A 25,653-nucleotide genomic window follows, 5' to 3' on the forward strand; every position below is an offset into this window, starting at 1 on the left:
TATGACACCAACATGCTAACATGTTTCACACATAAATGCTTACACTGTTTGGAAAATCAGTCTTTCAATTCATTCTTAAACTGCCTGCAGCATGTATTGTCCTTTTAATGTGTAATGGCATCTGCCAAAATGTCTATTTTCATTGAAAAATGTGTGTTACCCGTATATTTTTTTAGTTTTCTAGTTCTACATAGCACAAACTTGCCCACGACATTTAGAGCACTTTATACACTTTATATAAGCACCAGATTACATTACACAAGGTCAGACCTTTTATTAGGAACAGGGAGAATAACTGATTTTCCCACTATGCACAGGATATTGAGCTGATATCTCTTCTCACATTGGAGAGAATGCTTTGTATCTGCATGCGGAATGCAAATCTTTTCAGAAACCGTTGCATGATTTTATTGAGTTGGAAGACATTTGCTTGGTCAAAAAACACCTCACCCTTTCTAATCCACTTATAACCAGGACCATAGTAACTATCTGTTATAATAACTTGTTATAACTGAACCCCCAATGTTTCTCCAAATATAATATAGATTAATTATGTAACCTTCTGATTCTGATATATATATATATATATATCGTGAACGGCAATTGCGTCAATTAGAAACCAAAATGATACTTGAATTTGACAGCAAATGGACGAAAGGGCTTAATAACACAGAGGAATTACACCACTTTCTGTAAATGGTATGGACCCTGGATATTATGTGCAATACTTGGTTTTATTTTCTGATTACGCAGATGGTAGTACAACATCAGGATTGCTGGCGTCGGTAAATCATTTGTATATCTCCGCATGAAACATAGGTTCCCTAATTTCATGTATATAAAAAGAAATGAGTAAAGAGCAGTAACTGAGGATACATTTGTGAGAATTGGATACAATTTGGTTTAACATCAATTTCCATTTGGCTTTAAAAGTATAAATATTGTAAATAATCAAATCAGAGTATTTTTTATAATGAATTTTAACTCTTTTTTGTATTGATTTTACCGAATGATAAAGGTTTAATACACTATTTATATATTCTTAAACAATGTTTTATCCTATTTATAAGGATTCATTGTTGTTGAAGATATGATGAGTAGATGGTATTTATCATGCGGTTTGCACATTACAATAGTTGTTTGCACAGTAGACTTCTTTGCACAGCATATGGATTTTGCACATTTAAGCACACAACACTTTTTTTGCGTAGATTTGCACATGTTACAGATGTGTAAATTATATTTGTGATGACATGGAATTCTGATATGTGATTAGATTTGGAGGTTGAGGTGTAGCTTTGTATTTATACGGCGCATTGTAATATTACGTTAATTCTTTGAAGCCTGAGACTTAATAATTGTAACGTAGACCTCAAAATCCTCACAATTGTATTTATACAGTAATCACACAATATGTCTGAAACAATGAAATTCATGTATTTATACAGGAATATTTGTAAATGTATTCAGCGGACATATCATACATGTTTTTCTGGGTCATCAGATGTTTTCAGAAAAGAGACATCTGCAGTAACATAGTATCTCTTCACTATTACTTATCACATGACTGTGTCACATGGTGTAGGGTAGTACACAACTAAGCATTTAAAAAAGTGAGTTGTTTGATGCAGCCGTTATGTGATCAAGGGCTTTTCAAGCCCGAAACGCGTCATCCTGTTAAAAAATAAAAACGAAACATCTTGCCTAATCCTTGTGGTCTGTTCTCCTTCTTCGCCGGCTTTTCGCAGCTGGAGGTGGTTCGGAGGTTTGTTTGGACTTCAAATCACGGAAGTGGGTTTGCTTTCATCAACACACTCCCTTCTCGAAAGCGGCAGCCGTCTTCAAACCTTCTGTTTTTGACTCCGTGGTGGAACTTCGTGACGACTGCCCCCTACAAACGCTGAACGCTGATAACGCGGAAAGATTTGCAAGCTCTGAAGCGAGCCCTACATCCGGACACCAGAGGAGTCGGAGGACTTATCGGGAAACGGACGCAGTGGTTCGCGTGAGCGGTGAGTGAAAAAAGCGTTCTTGTAGGTGGGAAGGATACTAACGGAGGCAAGTGAGAGTAGCAGTGACTATCTAGTGCTACGTGTAAAGATAAGTCCAAGTGGAAACATGTCGGCGGAAGCTGTTCGCAAACACGAGGAGGCAGCTAATAAGTTATTTGGAAATGTGCCAAAGAACCCAAGGGCAGGCAATACTATTATCGATAAAAACAACACCGATGCAAGTATGAAAGGCTTATTGAAGGAACTAGAAAAGAATAAAAAACTTGAGAACTTGAGATCACAAAGTGGTGGGAGCATTGCTCTTTAAGTTAATATGCAGAGGTGGGCAGGGTCCCACGTGGACTTCGATTTCTCTTAGCCCCAAGCTTCAATAAACTAAATCCAGCAATGTTGAAGGAATGGGGGGAGAGCAATTTAGCTGCCTCAACGAATCTGGTGCACATTCTAATCAAGTATGCTGCTATTGATCGCACAGTGATTTTGGAGGAAATAGCAAGCAAGGAGGATGCAGTGTCTCCTGATATTAAAAAATTGATGGATGCGATGAATGGGCGTTTGGAGAAACATGAAGAAAAAATCCAAGTAAGAAAAGCGCACAAATTCGCAAGGGATGGAGCGGATTATACAAACGGACAAATATTTACATTTGCTCGAAAGTATAGTGCTACCAAATGACAGGAATTCAGCAAAAAAGTGTCAAAAGGATTGCCTAACCAAACAAAGATTTAAAATATAAGACCAACTGAAGAGGATGACAGCACAGGTGTTGACTCTATATCTCTAACCAGTGATTCGAGTTATGATACAGAAGGCACTAGTTATTCTGCTCCAACCACTTTGAATCTCGAGCAAGAGATGGATTTTTTAGTGGAGGAGAGGATGAAGACCTTGAGGCCAAGGCAAAAGAAGCAAGAAGAAAAAGAAAAAACATGCGGAGAAGAGAAAGGAAACGCAAGTGCAGACAAAAATTTGCAAAAGAAAAAGAAAAAAAGCAGTTGGAGGAAGAAGTAGATTCAAACAATCAAAGTATCATTAATTTGTCTTCAGTTGTGTTGACCAAAGCTGAATAACAACTATTATCTTTGGATTTAAGTTACTGTCCGGATCAGAATTTCAATTATGCGAATACACGCATTGATGTTTTTTGTTTCATTAGAAAATTGAAACTACATAAATTTTTCGCCTTGAAAACAGCGAAAGACAATTTGGGCAGTAGTAAATCAAATGGTACTTCAATTACTGAGCAAAGTTTGAAATCTGCAGATGTGGCTAATCTCTTAACGTTGCATGATCTAAACGCTGCTACTTTGTCTCAACCGTAGGGTCCCGATGTGGATCTAGCCACTCGAGTACACCTTCAAAAAATCTATTTGACACAAAAAGGAGCTGGAGTGAGTCCATATAAAGTCAAGTCTACTTTTTTGCCTCTAATGCCTAAAGACCCAGTTGATACATTTCATGAATGTGTTGTTAATGATATCAAACGTCTTTATCAACATTCTAAAAGCAAAAACAGCAAAAAAATCAATTTAAAAAAATTGGAATATGCAAATCTGATTAAAAAACTAAGCAACAACAATGAAGTCGTAATAAAAAACTCTGATAAAGGGGGCAATCTGGTTATTTGGCCCAAAAAACATTACATTAAAGAAGCCAACAGACAAATAGAAGTAAAAGAGTGTTATGTAAAAACGACACACAAAGAGTATTCAAAAGCCAGAGAAAGTTTGTACAAACAATTGTCACTATGGCGCAGGGAAGGTCTGATTTCCAATGAGGAATTTAAGTTTATGAACAATGAATTTGCGGTACTCCCTGTGCTTTATTTAATACCAAAAATTCACAAAAACATCATTCCCTGTCCCTGGCAGGCCAATTATATCGGCTATCAAAAGTGCCGGGGAGCAAGTGAGTCGGTACATTGATTATTTCTTGCAGAACTTGGTTAAAGAGTTACCGAGCTATGTAAAAAATACGAGTGACTTTCTGACCAAAATTAATGACTTATGTTGGAGTGACCATATGTTATTAATAACACTTGACGTAGAGTCATTATATACTAGCATTAATCATTCGCAGGGAATGGCGGCTGTTGAATATTTTCTGTCTAAAAGACCTTGTGAATTATAAAAACATAACAAAGCACTTCTGAAACTAATTGAGTGGTGCCTAAACAACAACTTCTTCCTTTTTGGAAAGGAGTTGTATAAACAATTGAGAGGGGTGGCAATGGGTTCTTGTTTCTCCCCAGCTACGCGTTTTTACACGTGGGCTGGTGGGAGGAACAAATCCTAAAAAAGCAACATAGAACATGGTACAACGAAAAAATCATATGTTATCTCAGCTATATAGATGATGTCTTTATTTTATGGCAGGAGGATGAGTCGGAAACCCACGTTTTTGTGGATGAAATTAATCAAAATGATCTCAATCTAAAATGTACTTCCCACATTAACAAAACTAGTGCGGAATTTTTAGATATAAAAATCTATATTGAAAATGAAAGAATTGAGACTACTTTACACAGAAAATCCACAGCTGGTAATATCACCCTTCAAGCTACAAGTTTGCACTCCAAACATTTGATTGCCAGTCTCCCTTATGGAGAGATTTTAAGAATGAAGCGCATATGTAGCACTGAAACCGAGTTCGAAAAATGCCTGAATGATTTGACATCATGATTAAGAGCTCTGGGGTGCTCAAATGATCTGTTGCAAAAAGCAATAAAAAAGGCAGAACTAAGATCTAGGGTAAGCCTTTTTGAGATTCAAGAACCTGTCAATGGGATGTCAAATTCAGTAGATATCACGACTGAAAAGGCAGAAAAAATTGAGTGCCCTAGACTGATAGCAACGTTTAGTCGGGAAGAGAGAAGGTTTCGGGCCATAGTCAAGAAAAATTGTCCGATCCTTCAAACTGACAGTGTTCTAAGTCCAAGATTATCTAGTAGCCCCGACATTACATTCAGGAGAGCTAATAATATGGGAAGAAAACTAGACAAAAATAGTCCTGAAACACAATCAAAAAGCATGTGGCTTAAGCCGTCCAGTGGGTTTCGAAAATGTTCCAGCTGTAGAGCGTGTAAATTCGGAGTTAGCACTACTCATTTTCGGACTCCATTCAGTGCTCAGGATGTAGCAATTTCAGGGAGCTATTATTGCAGAATGGAGTTTGCTGTGTATGTCCTGACGTTCACCTGTGGATTGAATTATGTTGGGAGTACCAAGCTACAGGTGCACGTCAGGATTTTGCAGCATCTTTGTGCAATCCTACATACTGACCCAGCCTACCCTGTGGCAAGCCACTTTAAAAGATGTCATAATAATGATGTGGCGTGCCTCAAATATTTTGTTGTGGGAGCTATTCCCAAATCCCGCAGGGGTGGCGATCGTGAACGGCAATTGCGTAAATTAGAAACCAAAATTATACTTGAATTTGACAGCAAATGGCCGAAAGGGCTTAATAACACAGAGGAATTACACCACTTTCTGTAAATGGTATGGACCCTGGATATTATGCGCAATACTTGGTTTTATTTTCTGATTACGCAGATGGTAGCACAACATCAGGATTGCTGGCATCGGTAAATCATTTGTATATCTCTGCATGAAACATAGGTTCCCTAATTTCATGTATATAAGAAGAAATGAGTAAAGAGCAGTAACGGAGGATACATTTGTGAGAATTGGAAAAAAAATTTGTTTAACATCAATTTCCATTTGGCTTTAAAAGTATAAATATTGTAAATATTCAAATCAGAGTATTTTGTATAATGAATTTTAACTCTTTTTTTGTATTGATTTTACCAAATGTCAAAGTTTTAATACACTATTTATATATTCTTAAACAATGTTTTATCCTATTTATAAGGATTCATTGTTGTTGAAGATATGATGAGTAGATGTTATTTATCATGCGGTTTGCACATTACAGTAGTTATTTGCACAGTAGACTTCTTTGCACAGCATATGGATTTTGCACATTTAAACACACAACACATTTTTTGTGTGGATTTGCACATGCTACAGATGTGTAAATTATATTTGTGATGACATGGATTTCTGATATGTGATTAGATATGGAGGTTGAGGTGAAGCTTTGTATTTATACGGAGCATTGTAATAGTACGTTAATTCTTTGAAGCCTGAGACTTAATAATTGTAACGTAGACCTCAAAATTCTCACAATTGTATTTATACAGTAATCACACAATATGTCTGAAACAATGAAATTCATGTATTTATACAGGAATATTTGTAAATGTATTATCGGACATATCATAAATGTTTTTCTGGGTCATCAGATGTTTTCAGAAAAGAGACATCTGCAGTAGCATAGTATCTCTTCGTTATTACTTATCACATGACTGTGTCACATGGTGTAGGGAAGTACACAACTAAGCATTTAAAAATGTGAGTTGTTTGATGCAGCCATTATGTGATTAAGGGCTTTTCAAGCCCGAAACGCGTCATCCTGTTAAACTTGGCAGCAAGAAAATAAAAACGAAACATCTTGCCTAATCCTTGTGGTCTGTTCTCCTTCTTCGCCGGCTTTTCTCAGCTGGAGGTGGTTCGGAGGTTTGTTTGTATATATATATATATATATATATATATATATATATATATATATATATATATATATATATATATATATATATATATATATATATTACCTACTGGCGGTCACCAGTAGGTAGTTATAGTTAGGACCTGCTTTCCATAGGAAATCCGCAACATTCTATTGGGAATAACTTTGGCGCCGGTTGAGGAATTTGCTTGTAATTTTCCAAAATTTTGGCCAGCCCCGCTGCGCTCCTTCCCTGAAAATCTCGGGTAGATTCCTCAAGCGGAGGCCGAGAAAAAAGGGGGGTCCCAAAACGTGTTTTCCACATGTTCATTTCCATAGGACCTTTAGACACGGCTACAGCCGGAACCGCTGAATGGAATTACACCAAACTTGGCAAAATGGTAGAGTCTGGTATGCAGAGCAGGCTTTTGGTTAAATAGTGTAAATCCCTCCAGTAGTTCCTGAGAAAATTAAAGTTGAAATCAATGATATATCTATAAGCGCGCACCGTGCGCGCACCTTGCCGTGCACGAGCTTCATGCTGATTGGCTGCCAGTGTCTGTCAACACTCCAAAACAGAAATGGATGGCAGCCATCTTGTGCTCGGTAGACCGAGGCACAAGAAAGCAGAAAAACAAACGTGTAGAACACAAAAAGGGGGCAGGGTAGAAGCACCCTGACCCCCTAGGCCTGCTCATGGGGTCCCACAAGGACCCCCAAGGCAAAAAATTATTTTTTTTAAAAACCCGGTATGTTTATTTAAAAATTATCCCCCAGGGGGACCAAATTGTGGAGGCATAGTGATAAAGAAGTGTGGGGGTGCCCAATCCCCCCCACACTGCCCCGGGAACTGCCGCCCTCCGGGGCAAAGCAACGCAGCCCACTGGCGCATACTGGAGGCTCCTGGTGGGCTAGTTGCCTCCCAGGGAATTAGTTCCCCCTCTGCAAACGCGCCCGTGGGCTGCGCTGCAGAGAGGTGTAAAAAAGGGTGTGGCCTCATTACACCTCTCTGCAATGCAGCCCCCTGGGAAATACTGGAGGTTCCTGGTGGGCTAGTTGGCCCCCAGGGACCCCCAGTATGCAAGGGGAATTAGTTCCCCCTCTGCAAACGCGTCAGGGGGCGGCATTGCAGAGAGGTGTACAAACATTTTTTATCAATTTATATTAAAAATATGTAATGTAATTTAAAAAATGATATATCTAAAAATAAAAAATGTATAATAATATAGTAAATCAGTATAAAAAATATAACAATTATTACATTAAAAAAAATTTCATTTACAAAACCATTGAAATTCACTGAAAAAACCATAGGTTACAGCCACGTTATAGTTAGGAATTAGCATTTAAAAAACCTTGCAAATTCACTGAAAAAACCATAGGTTTTACAAACGTTATAGTTAGGAATTAGCATTTAAGAAACCTTGCAAATTCACTGAAAAAACCATAGGTTTTACACACGTTATAGTTAGGAATTAGCATTTAAAAAACCTAGCAAATTCATTGAAAAAAACCATAGGTTTTATATCAGTTATAGTTAGCTGGACAATTTACTCATACAAAACCATTGAAATTCCCACGTTATAGTTAGTTGTACTCACTATAACTGGCGCGCCCGCAAAGCACTGCTAATGACGTCACATATTACATAACTCATGACATAGTCAGTGACACACTCATGACATCACTGATGACATCTCAAATGACATCACTGATGACATCATCCTTGTAAAAAAAATGGCAGACTCTCTCTCAGTGTAATATAAGTTTTGATACACACATTGAAAAATAGAATCAAATAATTACAAAACAATGGAGAAACTAATTCCACTTACAACAGTCTATTCAGAAATTGCAAAATCTACATACACATTCGCTCATTCACCAACATATCTATATAGTTACACATACACATACTCAATCATCATAAATACTCATTCATCTATACATTTTGTTACACAATGACACTCATCCTTAGACTTACTGACACACATACTCACACAAGCAAATACATTATAAAACAACCATACACTTGCTTATACAGCTATACATACACCACTACTCTTACTTCTACAGAAATGCACACATACTTATTTAATAAAACTATCTCTTATAGGAACAACAAAGTATTTATACAGAAACTCTTACAATTTCGCACTCTCACACATACTTACCTATATGCATCAATTCTTACTTATAGTAATTTAAAACATATGTAGTTACTCATAAAGAAATGATTCTGACAGTCATTCACTCACTAACACACCCATACACACACTCATCCCCCCATACAGTCCTGCACACATGCTGTCTTCAAAACATACAAACAGTAAGCCACTCATTCATTCATATATGCACAAAGTAATACCCCCCACCAAACTTAACAGACACTCATACTAATACTCAAAAAACTAACTAATAACTCATATAGACAATCATGTAGCTACTCACCAACCCAAGCATCCTCTATAGATAAAGGGAGACAGTGATACAGATATTTACAACTTTAAACAATAATTGCTAATACATGTATTTAGTAACAATAATTGCTAATACATGTATTTAGTAACATCAATAAAAAAAAACATCCCTTTAAAGACTAATTTAATCGTTTGTTCTTCCATCGATGTTTAGGTACACATATATAAAATATTTCTTTTTTCAGAAAGACTAACATTCACAAGATGATGTCATCAGTGATGTCATTTGAGATGTCATCAGTGATGTCATGAGTGATGTCACTGACTATGTCATGAGTGATGTAATATGTGACGTCATTAGCAGTGCTTTGCGGGCGCGCCAGTTATAGTGATCACAACTAACTATAACGTGGGAATTTCAATGGTTTTGTATGAGTAAATTGTCCAGCTAACTATAACTGATAAAAAACCTATGGTTTTTTTCAATGAATATATATATATATATATATATATATATATATATATATATTCACTGAAAAAACCATAGGTTTCACACCAGTTATAGTTAGGAATTAGCATTAAAAAAACCTATTAAATTCACTGAAAAAACCATAGGTTTTACACCAGTTATAGTTAGTGTGGAAAAGTAAATTTTGCTATGTTCTGTGTCCCTACGCGTCCTCCATCATATGTTATCTGTGCATGATTAATATGCATATGTATTCCCCATGTTTGATTAAAGACGCAATTACAGTTGTGTCCACCTCTAGTATGTCAGTTTCCAGTTCTCGTGAATACTACGAATATCAGGCCTATGTAAAGCTACGTTGCCACGTTTCTCAGTGTGCACGTTATTTCATTGTAAAGTCCCCGTTTCTAGGCCTCAAAAGGGCCTGGACACCAGATTCAGCTCCTGTCTCCTGAAGCCTCGCTGAGGAGCGATACAGCCCCCACCTGTATCCTCGACCCTTCACTTACTTCCTGCCTCGCAGTGCCCGGTTCAGCCTGGCTCTGCTTCTGAGTCTGCCAAGAGTATGTTATGATTCGAGTTATCAGTACAGCCCTCCTTCTCTGCATTCCTAAAGCTACTGAATCGCATCAATAGTTTCCGTCATTGTCTAGCCTTCACGTCTCCACGTTAGAGAAATACTGTATTTAATGGTCATTTAATATTCTTCATCACGCACTACATGTAGAATAATGCATGCTCCAGTCTTAGAGTCTGTTCGCCTTTACCCCGATAACATTTGGATTCTATCAACATGTTCTCTAAACATCAGATACTAGATACTGCTTAGGCACATGTCGCCCTGACTCTCCAGACTTCAGTCTCTGCTCCTAGCACAGAGTTCATAGCCCCCAGCTTCTCCTAGTAACACGTCATTGCCAGTTTACGCGCACCATCAGGTTAGAGGTCCCGGCTCCTTAGGTAGCCCCCTCCATGGTTTCCACCCCATTCATGACATATTCTGTTACGTTTGCATCACATGTCTATGTATACGCCCTGTTACACCTCTTTTCACCCTTATCTTTCGCGACTGCTACGCGTCACGCCTATTGCTCTTCCCACTGCTACGCCTATTGCGATGTAATGCTATGTGTTTGCGTTATGTATATATGCTCATGTACTGTTATTAAAAAGTTATTCCTTCCGCCGATTCCGATCCAGATCCTGGCAGCGCTGCCAGGGCTTGCCATCCTATTCCTGTGCAGGTTGTCCTGTCCCTGTCTTTATGCTGTATTAAACCTGCAAAAACTCCTACTACCTCGAATCTTGACTCTTATTTATTGAGCTATCTGTTATTCATTTATGCATTCAAAAAGAGAGGTATTATTTATTTATTTACCACATAATGGCGCCCGAACAGGGACCTGCCCTTTCCCCACGCGTCGGTGAAGCCACGCCGACCCCCTGACCCTCTGCAGTCGTGACGGAACTCTTCTGCGCACCGGCAGATATTTCTGCTTCAAGTATCCCTCAGGCCCACGGAGGAGACGGAGGAGGCGGTCCAGCATCCAGACGAGACGGTGGAGGAACGCGGCGAGTCCCGACCAGAGCCCAAGCCGAGAGTCCAAGGTCCGAGGTATCCGGAGGCCCACCCGTAACAGAAGTCCGAAGTTCGTCCGTCCGGCGTCCAAGCAGTCCCGTCCAGTCTGAGGCCTTCCGTTCTTACTGCCCGGTGAGTACCATTACTGGGGTAGTATCTAGACAGGGTCAATTTAATTGGCTCTGGTCCGTGGGTTGGTGGTACACAAGCCCACAAACGAAGTGTCCACTCCGGTGGATACGGGTCCTGACGTGTCTCTGTATGAGACCGGTAAGTTTCGTACTGTTTCAGCAGTGCATCTAGTTTCTGTTCTAGTCAGTTCTGTTCTCGAGAAAATTCATGTATTCTGTTTTCCGTATTCCAGGTAGTATTCTGTTCGAACTGTTATTCTGAATGTTCTTCATGTATCTTGATGTCGTGGAATGAGTGTGAAGTAGTTATCGTGTTTATTGTGTATCGTATTGTGTCCAGATTATAGTTCAGTCATGCCGCTCTTTTCAAAACTGCGTCAGTTGAGAACTAGAAAAGGTCTGCTAGAAGCAGCAGTTCCTGTCCCGCCTAGGGACAGTCCAGGTCATTTTATGTATCAGAAGCATGGCATAAGCGCCATATTGTATCTAGATTTATGGGTCGAGTATACCAAACAGTTAGAGGAAAAGTATAGATGGCCTGTGTCAGGCATATGGGATGCCGAGTGCATCATGAGAGTAGAAGAAGCATTATGGAAAAAGAAAGCCAGACAGTCACAGAAAGATGCCATCGAGTTATGGCGCAAAGAATCTCATAAAAGAACCGAAAAAGAAATCAGAAAGTCAGAATTAAGTAGAGAATCCTTGGAACGAGCCCAAGAAAGGGAATTAATCGAGATTGGTGAACGAGTTAAAACCGAACAGTCAGACAGACAGAGGCATGCTCTTATTAAGGGTATGTATCCTCTTCTTGCCGAGGACCGGCCAAAAGCGACCCCGGAGGCATCCAGTAACTTTCCGCCACCATTAGTTCCGACCAAGCTACGTCACAAACAGACCGCAGCTGATATTTTCATTTCGTCCTATTTGGACGACACAGTCCCAGAATATGCAAATCCTGTTCGCGCTCCGCCAGTCCCTGTAAATCAGGCACTCCCCGTTTCTCCAGACACCGGGGTACCCCTTGCAGTACCTGTTACGGTCCCCCCGGTCCAGCCCGCCATACCAGTTCAGCCCGCATTTCAATTTCCTGCCACACTAGTACGAAGAGGATCAGTCGACGATTCTAGTTTAGGGGCCGCAGGAGGAGGTCCTCCTCAGACCCCGCCGCCACATAAGCGTTTAACGTCAGCCGAATTACATGCACAAGCGTCACAGCGTACGCCCAGACATCAGTCTGTAGCAGAAATAAGAAAAGCCCTTAATGAATGCGGCTATGATCCAGTCCCAGGCGAGGATAATATGGTTTTATATTCATTACGTGTAAGAAAGGTGGCCGAGTATCTAGTCACCCTACCGAATATGAAAGAAGATCTAGACAGAATATATCGTTTCATCCGTACAGGGGATGATCCAGAAAGCATTGGCGAAGTCATGTCTCAAAGGAAAGCCGAGATCCAGCTCATGATACTAAAGTTTTTGATTAATTGTTTAATAAGAGAACAAGATTACCCGTCCAAAGATCAAGCCGAAATGAGAACCCTGACAAAGTGGAGTGATAATATAGCCGAGGGTAAGCACAGGACCATCAGTGCTATGGAAAGTATGTACAAGAAAATCCGTAAAGAAATAATAAAGTTACACGAACAGCGTAAAGCAGCACAAGTAAGCGAGAAAGAAAGTAACTCTGATACTGAAGAGGTAGACGACGAGAATCCCGCCAGAATAGCGTATGTAGGAAAATCTAGATTTCCAGATCGCCTTTTACGCCTAGAACACAAGTCAACTTTCCATCATCCATCACCAGAACAAGGTTCTCTAGAACAAGTGTTTCAAGCTACCGATCACATTCTGAAATCACGAATCGGTTATAGTGAGTTAAGTACTATGCATGAACAAGAACTAGCCCGATCAGCAGTCCGATGGACTACTGATTCTACCACTTTTCCAGACGAAATAGTGGCACAAATGTTTCTGAAAATGCCCCCAGCCGAGCAACGACTGGCGGGTATGTATATGATTCAGCACCTCATTACATTGTATGAGGGTCAGCACTCTGATCCAGGCCCGTTACATGATATCCTGAACGAGTTACTCCAGTATAGATGGAAAGGTTTAGGTACCGATTTAATTAGTGTCATTCTAGAACAGCGTCACAAATATAGAACGTTTTTGAACCCGCATTTTGTTCATGTCTCACCCCCAGAAAATAAACCATTTTACATAGAGAGACAGAATCCGTTACGAGAAGTCCACCCAGTTAGAGGAACGGGTGGCGAACTAGAACGAGTGTTTGTTTACACCCCGATCACAAAGATGGAACTCTTAGAGATGAAAAAATTAATTCCCTGTCACGATAAAGATCCAGCAGGGTTCCATCGAGAATTAAAAGACATGCTCCGTATGGGAGAATACACGTATCCAGATATAATTAAAATGTTAAAGGTTCTGCTGCCCGCAGGGGTGTATGAAAAGCTCAAGGAAAAAGAATGGGAGGTGGGAGAGAAAAAGATAGATTGGGCAGTTCTAGAAGCTGAAGATAAGGCACGAGTACCAGGTACCGGTCTTGGAGCGAAATGTAAAGAATTACCTGAATTATTGATTCAAGTTTTACCCAGATTGTTAACAACGAGAAAGGAAGACTGGGATGCAATCTCAGCCTGTAAACAGAAACAAGACGAAGACATTAGTGATTTTTATTCTAGATTTGAGAAATGTTTTAGCATCAACAGTGGCCTCAAGACAAGTAGTGAGTCATACCCTCACCTTTTTGTTACTAAATTAGTCGAGAATTCAAGTCAACAAATTAAGAATCGAGTTTTGAAAGTCGAAAGTACCTGGCAAGCTAATACCCCGTCCCAGATGTTACAGATGCTCCAATACCACCAGAATAGAATTAGAGAAGAGCAAGAACACGAGAGAAAACGTATGAAAGACACGAAAATGAAAGTACTAGTTGCACAATCTGTTCCTCAAGACAGTCAGAAGAGGGGTCCGAATCAAGCCAGTCATCCTGCAGCTCCCGTTAAAGGGAACTGCAATTATTGTAAACAGCCAGGTCATTTTATAAACGAGTGTGCAGTTCTGAAACACAACATAGCTACTGGTAAGACTAAAGAAAGACCACGTCCACCTAGACAAGAACAAGTTTCACAGACTCCTCAGCCACAGAATGCACCACAGACAGTTACAGCACCGCAGCCCATCGCTGCAACACAGCATGTTACACAGCAGATGTACCAGTATGCACAGTCTGAGTATCCAGAGTATCAGCCATATTCATGAAACAGCCTAGAGAGGGAGGTAGGCTTGCCTCTCATCGAGATACCTGTAGATCAAGAAGGTCCCTATGTTCACAGTCAAGTATTAGGGAAAGACAGAAAGTTTTTGATTGATACAGGGGCAAGTAGGACCACAATTAGCCACGCCGAAGTTCCAGGGGCTCCGCTCTCAGGCTCAAGAAATGTTTCCCTTGGATTTTCAGGAAAACCCATTGTAAATGAAATATCAAAGCCAGTTACTCTAGAAGTAGGTCCATTGTCCCGTACTACTGACCTGTTACTTACTAAGTCATGTCCAGAGAATCTATTAGGTATTAAAACACTGAAAGAGTTAGGTGCAGTCATATGCTGTTCCCCAGAGGGAATACGATTGTTCCTGCGTGACTTTAAGGGTCACTATGTATTACGAGATTTTGATCCCAGATTGTCCAATGTTCCGCAGCATCTATGGGCGCAAGGTCCAACTGATGTTGGTTATATGCAAATCACACCCCATCGTGTGACTCTCAAGCCAGGTGTAGTGTTACCACGAATCAGACAGTACAGATTGCCACCTGAGGCTGTAGCAGCCTTATCCAAAATTATTGACGAGCTCATGGCTCAAGGAGTGGTTGTAGAAACTGACTCCAATGTATGCAATTCTCCGATCATTCCAGTCATGAAACGTACTGATCCAAATGCACCCCCAGTATATCGATTAGTGATTGACCTACGAGAGCTTAATAAATGTATTATTCCCCAGTACCCAGTTGTCCCAGATATCTCTTCCCTATTGACAGCCATTGATTCCGAAGCCTCATTTTTTACAGTCATAGACCTCAAGAACGCGTTTTTTAGTGTCCCCATTCATCCAGACAGCCAGTTCCTTTTCGGATTTTGTTTAAATGGAAGGAGCTATATGTTCACACGAGCTCCTCAAGGTTTCACAGAAAGTCCTAGTATTTACAGTCAAGCACTTAAGAGACAACTAGACAACATTCACATGCCAACTGACACTGCCCTGCTCCAGTATGTCGATGATCTACTGGTCACAGCCCGTTCTGAACGTGCTTGCGAGCGAGCATCCCTCACAGTTCTGTATTTCCTAGCCGAGATGGGGCACAAGGTGTCCCCTTCGAAGCTTCAATTCTGTGTCCAGCAAGTGGTCTACTTAGGACACTTACTGTCCAAGAGGGGTAGGCAGTTGACACCTGACCGTATCCAGTTAATAGCGAGTCTTCCTCAGCCCAAGACCCAGAAGGAGGTACGTGCTTTTATCGGCCTCACTTCTTACTGCCGACAATGGATTCCTCAGTATGCATTTCTAGCTAAGCCACTGATACAGTTAACGACACAGGAGACAGCCGTATCGACTGTCCTCCCTTGGACATCTGAACATACACTCAGTTTCAATGAGTTAAAGAAAGCCCTATGTCAAGCTCCAGTTCTAGCTACACCAAACTACAGTAAGCCTTTTACACTTTTCGTCACAGAACGCGAAGGTACCGCATTATCTGTTCTCACACAAGATCAAGCAGGACAATACAAGCCTTGTGCTTATTTTTCGAGCACATTAGATCCTGTAGCCCAGGCTCTCCCTGCGTGCCTCAAGTCAGTTGCAGCCACAGCACTAGCTATCAGACAAAGTGATTCCATAGTATTAGGACACTCCCTGACAGTACAAGTTCCACACTCCGTGGAAGTTCTTTTAAACCGAACACAGACTCAGCACTTGACAATTGCACGTTTAACAGGTTATGAATTGACACTGTTCCAGCCACACATAGAAATCAGACGCTGCAACATCCTGAACCCTGCTACACTGTTACCATCAGTTACTTTAAGTCCGGACACACACGACTGTGTGGAAGTAGTTAATATTACGACAAAGCCAAGACAAGATCTGACAGATATTCCGTTACCAGATCCCGACCTGACACTTTATGTGGATGGTTCATGTATGAGAACAAGTACAGGAGAACTAGTCGCCGCGTATGCAGTGACTACCGACACCGAAGTTATTAAGACACACCGTATTGACACCCTGTCCGCTCAAGCAGCAGAGCTAGTTGCTCTGACACAAGCCTGCATACACGCTAAGAACCGGAAAGTTAATGTTTACACAGATTCACGCTACGCATTTGGAGTCGTACACGACTTTGGAGTGCTCTGGCAGGAGAGAGGTTTCATGACTTCTCATGGAACCAAGATTCAGCATGGTCTCCTTATTCAAGCTCTGTTAGATGCCATACATTTACCGACATCCATTGCTATCATGAAATGCAAAGCACACACGAAAGTTACTGACATTATTTCCCAGGGTAACGATCTAGCAGATCGCACAGCCAAGCTTACAGCGCAGACTCCAGACATTCCAGTTAACATGACACACACTCCAGATCCGACTACATGTATGACAGTTAAGGACCCTACTCAAGATGTCATAGATATCCAGTTACATGCTACTCCCGAAGAAATCAAGAAATGGTCCGAACAAGGAGGGGTCCAGACAGATCAAGGATGGTTAACGAAAGGAAAAGCCACTTGGTTTCTCCCCGACTCTATGGTTCAAGTCATTATCAATACGGCACATAGTCCAGCACATTTAGGAGAAAAAGCTATGTTAGACAGTATCCAGAACATTTGGTTCAACAAGCATCTACGAGCTGCAGCCAAGCAGAAAGTCCGTACCTGTATGATATGTTGTCAGTTTAATCCAGGTAAAAGTGTCCCGGTGGAACAAGGTGGATTCCAACCTCCTGACCACCCTTTTGAAGTCCTCCAGATGGATTATATTCAGATGGAGCGATGTCGAGGTTTCAAGTATGTCCTTGTAGTTGTATGCGCTTTGTCCAGGTGGACAGAAGCATATCCAGTCCCAGATTACACAGCCGCGACCACTGCCAAGCAGTTGGTTCGTGAGTTCTTCCCCCGTTATGGACTCCCTAGGGTCGTATATTCTGATAACGGCCAGCCATTCTCCTCAGAGTTAATGAAGCATGTTTCCCTTTTGTTAGGGTACCAGTGGAAGTTCCATTGTGTACGCCATCCTGAAGCAGCAGGTCTCGTAGAGAGACATAACCAGACCCTGAAAATCCGCATCGCCAAAGTATGTAAAGAGAAAGGTGTGGACTGGCTAGTAGCTCTGCCAGTCGCTTTGTTCTATATGCGCATGGTCGCACATTCCAGATCAGGTCTGTCCCCGTATGAGGTCGTTTTCGGCCGCCCCCCTAACATGTGGGGTACACCCAGACCCCGAAGTATTACCGATGTTTCAAGTAATATGCTGACAGATTACCTAGCTTCCTTGATGTCTGCCCTCAACTCTTGTCGTTCACAGGTTGCCGCCGCATTTCCAGACAATACCGAGGTGGCACCGCATGAAATCGTTCCAGGATCCATGGTCCTGGTGCGAAATTTTGACCGCTCAAGTCCGCTGGAGCCTCGCTGGAAGGAGCCCCGACAGGTCCTCCTCGCCACACGTACAGCCGTGAAGTTGGAGGGACGCAAAGGCTGGGTGCATCTTTCACATATAAAGAAGTTTTATGGACTGAAACCGGTCTCAAAGAACATTTCCCAGGATTCAAAGGATTGCCAAAGTACTATTCTTAAGGACTGTCCCGCAAAGAACAATGATACTGCACCCTCCCCGTTAGAGAAAACTCCACAGCAGGAGTATAAGTTGAAACTCCGGTCTAGTAAAATAAGTCAGCCAGTTTGATTGTCTAAGTCCTCCCCTAGGTGAAACGGTTAGACTGTTTCTGACATGTATAAAATAGAACCCCATAGTGAGAGAGTTAGTCAAAACTCAATCCGATGTATCGTTTTTCTATGTTTCATATTATTTCTCAGCATTATGATTTCCTGCACCAGTTATGCATTTTACCTGTATTTTCCAGTCTCTCATGTAAATAAGTCTTCTAATGTTACAGTGGAGCACACGTTTAGTGATCTGCCTCCTCATGAACTCTCTTACCGCCTCGCTATGCGAAATAATTCTTTCATCCGCATGTTACATTATTCACACCAGACCAGCAATGCCACTAATTGTTGGGTGTGTGGTCGACTCCCCCTTTTCAGACACCGAAGGGAGTTCTGCCACTCTTTCCTTATCCTTTTTCACATAATGGTTCGTGTGGAGCATGGTCCACGTTAACGTCATCCTCAACAGATATGTCTTTTCTTAACAGTACATGTTTTCCAGACAAGCAAGGTCTCCCCCACAGAACCGGGTTAGATCTAGAAAATGAAGTGTATAATTTAGGTAATTATTCTTCGAATTTCATGGTCCTGAATGTTCAGTCTGATACTACTCCAGACTTACCTGCTATTTCAGTACTACCAGTCAAAGGCGAATTATGTGTCCGAAATAATGGTTCTACACACGTAGGACATAGTGATTGTACTACTATTGTCAAGTATAGTGACAGTGGGAAATCTATTTTCAAAGCTTCACGTCATTCTTATTTTATTTGTGGTCAGACCGCATATGTTCGTCTGCCCCTCGATTGGGAGGGAACCTGTTACATTGCCTTCCTACTGCCACCGGTTTTTCTAGCCCCACCCGACTACCATAGGAATTCCCACCTAGTACATACTAGACACAAGAGAAACCTCCCGATTGTCGATTATACTGAAACTGCTCTAGAACAATATATAGATATCAATAAAGGTGTCTTTCCTTATTTAGGTACAGTTGTGAATAGTAAACTGATACGTAGGTTAACCAGAACCCTTGAAGCAGTAGTAATTGAGACTACTTCTGCTCTAAGTAATTTAACCGAAGAACAATCCTTTATGAGAATTGTCGTGCTCCAGAATCGTCTCGTCCTTGACGTCATATTGGCCGATAGGGGCGGGGCCTGTAGAGTCATCGGATCTAGTTGCTGCATTTTCATTCCAAATAACGCGCCGTCTGTTTATTCAGCTATAACCAGACTCCATAAAATTGCCCATCTGTTACACCAAGATCCAGGCACCTGGACATGGTCCGGTTGGTTCTGGACTATAATCTCCGCTTGGGGATGGAAAGTCTTGTCCTTTCTAGGTATTGCAGTAGCGATCATATTTAGCTGCTGCCTCTGTATACAATGTGGCCCTGCGATTTGCGGCATTTGTGCTACCTCTTGTATTCCTAGTCCCAAGCCCCGTTCTAAATCCCGTTCCAAGAAAATTCGAGACGAACAAATGATACTGTATGAAATGATAGATGGTATCATGAATATTGATGTTTCCTGATGGAAACGTAGTGACAAGGAGGGAATGTGGAAAAGTAAATTTTGCTATGTTCTGTGTCCCTACGCGTCCTCCATCATATGTTATCTGTGCATGATTAATATGCATATGTATTCCCCATGTTTTTTGATTAAAGACGCAATTACAGTTGTGTCCACCTCTAGTATGTCAGTTTCCAGTTCTCGTGAATACTACGAATATCAGGCCTATGTAAAGCTACGTTGCCACGTTTCTCAGTGTGCACGTTATTTCATTGTAAAGTCCCCGTTTCTAGGCCTCAAAAGGGCCTGGACACCAGATTCAGCTCCTGTCTCCTGAAGCCTCGCTGAGGAGCGATACAGCCCCCACCTGTATCCTCGACCCTTCACTTACTTCCTGCCTCGCAGTGCCCGGTTCAGCCTGGCTCTGCTTCTGAGTCTGCCAAGAGTATGTTATGATTCGAGTTATCAGTACAGCCCTCCTTCTCTGCATTCCTAAAGCTACTGTATCGCATCAATAGTTTCCGTCATTGTCTAGCCTTCACGTCTCCACGTTAGAGAAATACTGTATTTAATGGTCATTTAATATTCTTCATCACGCACTACATGTAGAATAATGCATGCTCCAGTCTTAGAGTCTGTTCGCCTTTACCCCGATAACATTTGGATTCTATCAACATGTTCTCTAAACATCAGATACTAGATACTGCTTAGGCACATGTCGCCCTGACTCTCCAGACTTCAGTCTCTGCTCCTAGCACAGAGTTCATAGCCCCCAGCTTCTCCTAGTAACACGTCATTGCCAGTTTACGCGCACCATCAGGTTAGAGGTCCCGGCTCCTTAGGTAGCCCCCTCCATGGTTTCCACCCCATTCATGACATATTCTGTTACGTTTGCATCACATGTCTATGTATACGCCCTGTTACACCTCTTTTCACCCTTATCTTTCGCGACTGCTACGCGTCACGCCTATTGCTCTTCCCACTGCTACGCCTATTGCGATGTAATGCTATGTGTTTGCGTTATGTATATATGCTCATGTACTGTTATTAAAAAGTTATTCCTTCCGCCGATTCCGATCCAGATCCTGGCAGCGCTGCCAGGGCTTGCCATCCTATTCCTGTGCAGGTTGTCCTGTCCCTGTCTTTATGCTGTATTAAACCTGCAAAAACTCCTACTACCTCGAATCTTGACTCTTATTTATTGAGCTATCTGTTATTCATTTATGCATTCAAAAAGAGAGGTATTATTTATTTATTTACCACATTAGCTGGAAGTTTTACTCGCATAAAACCATTGAAATTCCCACGTTATAGTTAGTTGGACTCACTATAACTTGCGCGTGCAATGCATTGCTGATGATGTCACATATTACATCACTCATGACATGGTCAGTGACATCACTCATGACATCACTGATGACACCATCCAGTGAATGTGTGTCTTTCTGAAAAATAAATATTAGTGAGTAATGTTTAAATATTTAAATATATGTATTATTGTTTCACTTTCAGTATAAGTGGCTGCATGGGTTGGTGAATATGTACATGTGTATGTATATGGGTTATTAGATGTTTTTCTTAGTATTAGTATGAGTGTTTGTATGGTTTGGTGGGGGTATTACTTAGCACATAGATGCATGAATTACTGACTCTCTCTTTGTATGTGTTTTGAAGACAGCATATGTGCAGGACTGTATGGGTGGATGAGTGTGTATATGTGTGTGTTAGTGAGTGAATGACTGTCTCACTAGTATTTTTATCAGTAACTACATATGTTTTAATCTAGTATATGTGAATATTGATGTATATAAGTGAGTATATGTGAGAGTGAGGGATTCTAAGAGTTCCTGTTTAAATTAGTATGTGTTTCTATAAGTGATTGTTTAAGACAGTAAGTATGTGTAAGTTTCCTTAGAAGTAAAGTGGTAGTGTGTGTATAGCTATATATGCAAATGAATAGATGTTCAATAGTTTATTTGCATGTGTGAGTATGTGTGTGAGTAACTTTTGGATGCATGTCAGTGTGTAACAGGATGTATAGGTGTATCACTACATATGATGAGTGAGTATATGTATGAGTGACTATATAGAACTGTTGGTGAATCAGTGGATGTATATATAGATGGTGGAATTATTGAATTGGTTGTTGTAACTGGTATGGGTATCTCCATTTTGTTTGAAAATTGTATTTTCTATTTTTGAATATGTGTTTCAAGGGTTACATTACAGTGAAAGGAGGTCTGTCACAAGGATGGTGTCATCAGTGATGTCATGAGTGATGTCACTGACCATGTCATGAGTGCTGTAATATGTGACGTCATCAGCAATGCATTGCACGCGCAAGTTATAGTGAGTCCAACTAACTATAACGTGGGAATTTCAATGGTTTTATGCGAGTAAAACTTCCAGCTAACTATAACTGGTGTAAAACCTATGGTTTTTTCAGTGAATTTAATAGTTTTTTTTAATGCTAATTCCTAACTATAACTGGTGTGAAACCTATGGTTTTTTCAGTGAATTTCAATGGTTTTTTAATAGCAAATCTTTATAGGTATAAAAAATAATATTTTAAAGCGAATTTTATATTGTATAAATATGTCATTTTTATTTTTCATCCCGGTACGCTCCCGGGGCGCGTACCGGTGAACGCACGGGTAAGCGCAATGTTACGGCGCGCCCTGGGGCGCGTACAGGTGAGCGTCCCGATAGCGCTATTGCCGCGAACGAAAACAACATCGTGACGTATCGCGTAGCCGCCACGTCTTGCGTCAAAAGACACGTATCGCGTAGCCGCGAGCTGCGTCTTATGAAGCACCGCGAAAGCGCACCCGGAAGCGCATACGATCGCGCAACGTAAGCGCACCGATGCGCTTACGATACACGCCCCGGGACGCGCCCCAGGGCGCGTAGCGTAAGCGCGTCAAGCCATGTGACTTTAAAATAACACTTTTCATTGGTTCAGAACTTTTTTTTCTCCAAATTGTGTGAAACCCACCCATTTCTCTCACTATTGCTTTGTACTTGGAGAGAGCAAGAGCTGTTCTGTGTACTGTCTTCATCTCCTACTTTCCTGATCTACAGCAATGGCTGCAAAGGAGTCATCCAGAAGTGATTCCGACGGATTTTTGGATGAGGACCCTCCTCAACAGAAGAAAAAAGACCATTTCATCTGGAAATTCTATGACATCCCTGAAGGACAAAAAAAAGTCAATGCTCCAAAAGTAACCTGCAAAATATGTGGCAGTACTTTATCCAGAGGCAATCCTCTAAAAAAATATAGTTTCGGAAATGCCAATTTAATCAGGCATGTCAAAAGAAGACACCCAAAAATTTTTGCCAGGGAGAGTGTCAGGGAGCTGGCACGGAATTTACCCACAGATGGCGGCAGCACCTCCACTGGTGGAGCAACACCTTCGGGACCACTCCGTAGAAGAATGGTCCCTAACATACAGCCGGTGTTTGCAGGCATCACATTTCTGTGCACGCAGTGTGACGAACTGCTCTGCTATGGGGAGCAGAGTGTTGAACTCATTGCCATAAAGAAACAAGAACACCGCTGCCCTGCCAGTCCCTAAATTTTCAAATTTTTTGGCTCCTGTTGAGCAGTTTTGGAATCCCTGTTTTTGTTTTTCCCCTGAAAAAAATAAAAAAAATATATAAAATCATTTTAAAAAGTCTAAAAAAATATAAAACAACAAAAAGAAGAAGAAAAACAGTTCTTTTTAGAACTACCTTTACTTTATAAAAATAAACATATATTTTTAAAGAATCTGTATCAATCTTTTTTCTGCAGGGTACGCGTACCGGTACGTGCATCGGGGCGCGCACCGGGGAGCGCACAAAAAAAAAAGAAAAAAAAATTAATGAAGGAGTTAGCATGAGGGACACAAAGAGAGTAATGTTAAGAGAAAGAGAGCTAGAGGGAGAAACACAGAGGGATTGTTTACTACATAGTGAAAAACAGACAATGTGTAATAGGGTGAAAATGAGAAAAGTAAAATCACTAAACAGGCGAAAGAAGGGAAGAGAGAGGAAGAACACTAAACTAGAGATAGTGGGAGAATGTGAGTGGGTGTTGAAAGAAAACGATAGGACAGAAAAAAATTGAGAATGAACGGTAGTGGCGTAACTGGGATAAATGAATAACGGTGAGGGAGGGTAAGAAAAGACCAGTTAGTATAAGTCAAGAGGGGTGAAAGACAGTGAAAAATTGAATTAGGATAAGAGATGGGGAGTGACAAACACAAAAGACAGAGAAAATAAAGGTAACAGTACCTGAATGGGATGTGTGTGTGTATATGAAGTTTCTGTGTTGGGGGATTTTTTTCTGTGTATGAGGTGTGTGTGTGTGATGTGTGCATGTGGTGTATGTCAGAGGTGTGTGTATGTGTTGGGACGGGGATGAGGTGTGTGTGTAGGAGTAAGGTAAATAATTAAGAAAAACAGAATGAGTGAAGAAGCAAAGGAAGAGAACAGAGGGTAAGTGAAGTAAAGAATAGGGACTGAAATAAGTTGAATATGAGAGGGGAAATAGGGAAATTGGAGTAAACATGGAGAATAAGAATAAGTGAGGGAAGCAGAGTAAAGAAACAGGAGTGAGCTTGGTTGAGAAAATATTAGTGAGCTTAAAGCAAAGGGTGATGACAAACTACATTTTTTTAGTCACACTTACCATATAATAAATGTAACTTTAATTACATTTTTTTAGTACATTTTATATCTGTGAAAGAGAGCAGAAAAAATAAGTTAGAATTAGTAAAATATGTATTTTAAATTAAAAGATACAAATGAAGAGGTTAAAAATCATAACAGTGTGAAACATAGGAAATGAGAGATAGTAATGGAACCAGAGTAAAAGAAATGGGATGAAGAACGATGAGAGAGGAGCAGTGAAGTTGTTGTAAAAGAAATGATAGAAGGTAGATAAACACAAGTGGACATAACACAAGAAGAGTGAGGCACTGAGGACAAGTAGTGAACGAAAAATAGATAGAAAAGGTCAAAAGTAAGGAGCAAACAAAGATAAGCGAGGGAGAGTGGGTGATTTATAGTGATAGAGTGCGATAATAGTGCTGAGTGAGTAAACAGGATTTACTAAAAGAGCAAAGGAGGAAAATACAGAAAAGGGAAGTAAAGCAGAGAGACTGAAAGCTGAAAAGTTATGCAAGGGAGAGAGGTGATGCAGACAGTTGAAATGAAAATGAGGGGTTGTCAAAGAAGTGGAGTAAGGGAACGGGGGTTACAGAGAGTGAGAGAAAGACATTATAAGTGAGTTAAAAGAGCTGAAAGAGGACGGAAAAAGGAAAGTGAGTGTCAGAGAATGGGAATACAAATTAATTTACACAATCCAAAGTATAGAATAACTTGTACAACATGTTACATAGTTTATTTTTGCTGTTCTCAGAATATATTGAATTTCACTTAAAACAGTGAGTTCAAATTACTCATCATATGACAGCGGGAAAAAAAAAACCACAATCTAAAAGATTGTGGGGCATATTACCAAGCAATAGCGATAATTATCGCTATTGCTTGGTTAGAGAGAAAATTTTAACGCTGAGCTGCGGCGATTTTTACCGCAGATAAACCTTGGTATTACCAAGGTTTATCGCAAATGCGATAAAAAACGCCGCAATGCATGAATATCGCTGAAAAGTCAGCGATATTCATGCATTACATAGCTAATGCTCTTAGTCATGTTATCCACCTCCCATTGGATAACATGGCTAAGAACTGCTCAGGGCAGGTGTTAGCTTTTGGAGATATTCGCGCTTAGCGCGAATATCTCCAAAAGTTGGTAATAGGAGATAGCGATGTTAGCAACTGTTTCCAGTCGCTAACATCTTGGCACGCCCACTTTGCATATCATTAGTGATAAATATCACTGACATGCAAAGTGGGGCCCAAGATGGTCGCTATCTCCTACTAGCTGTCGCTAACTGGTGTTAGCGACAGCTAGGTAATAGGGAGATAATTTTATCTCTGCTTTCTTGGCTTTTAAAG

At 40.8% G+C, this 25,653-nt stretch overlaps 1 protein-coding gene across 2 annotated transcripts in view; it reads left to right on the forward strand.

Moving 5' to 3' along the window:
* The window catches only part of STS (steroid sulfatase), a 1,924,780-nt gene that overhangs the window by 1,060,006 nt on the left and 839,121 nt on the right, over positions 1-25,653 (forward strand). The gene's annotated exons all lie outside the window — the stretch shown is intronic.

The sequence above is a fragment of the Lissotriton helveticus genome, chromosome 8, assembly GCF_964261635.1.
Source record: "Lissotriton helveticus chromosome 8, aLisHel1.1, whole genome shotgun sequence".
Classification (NCBI taxonomy): domain Eukaryota; kingdom Metazoa; phylum Chordata; class Amphibia; order Caudata; family Salamandridae; genus Lissotriton; species Lissotriton helveticus.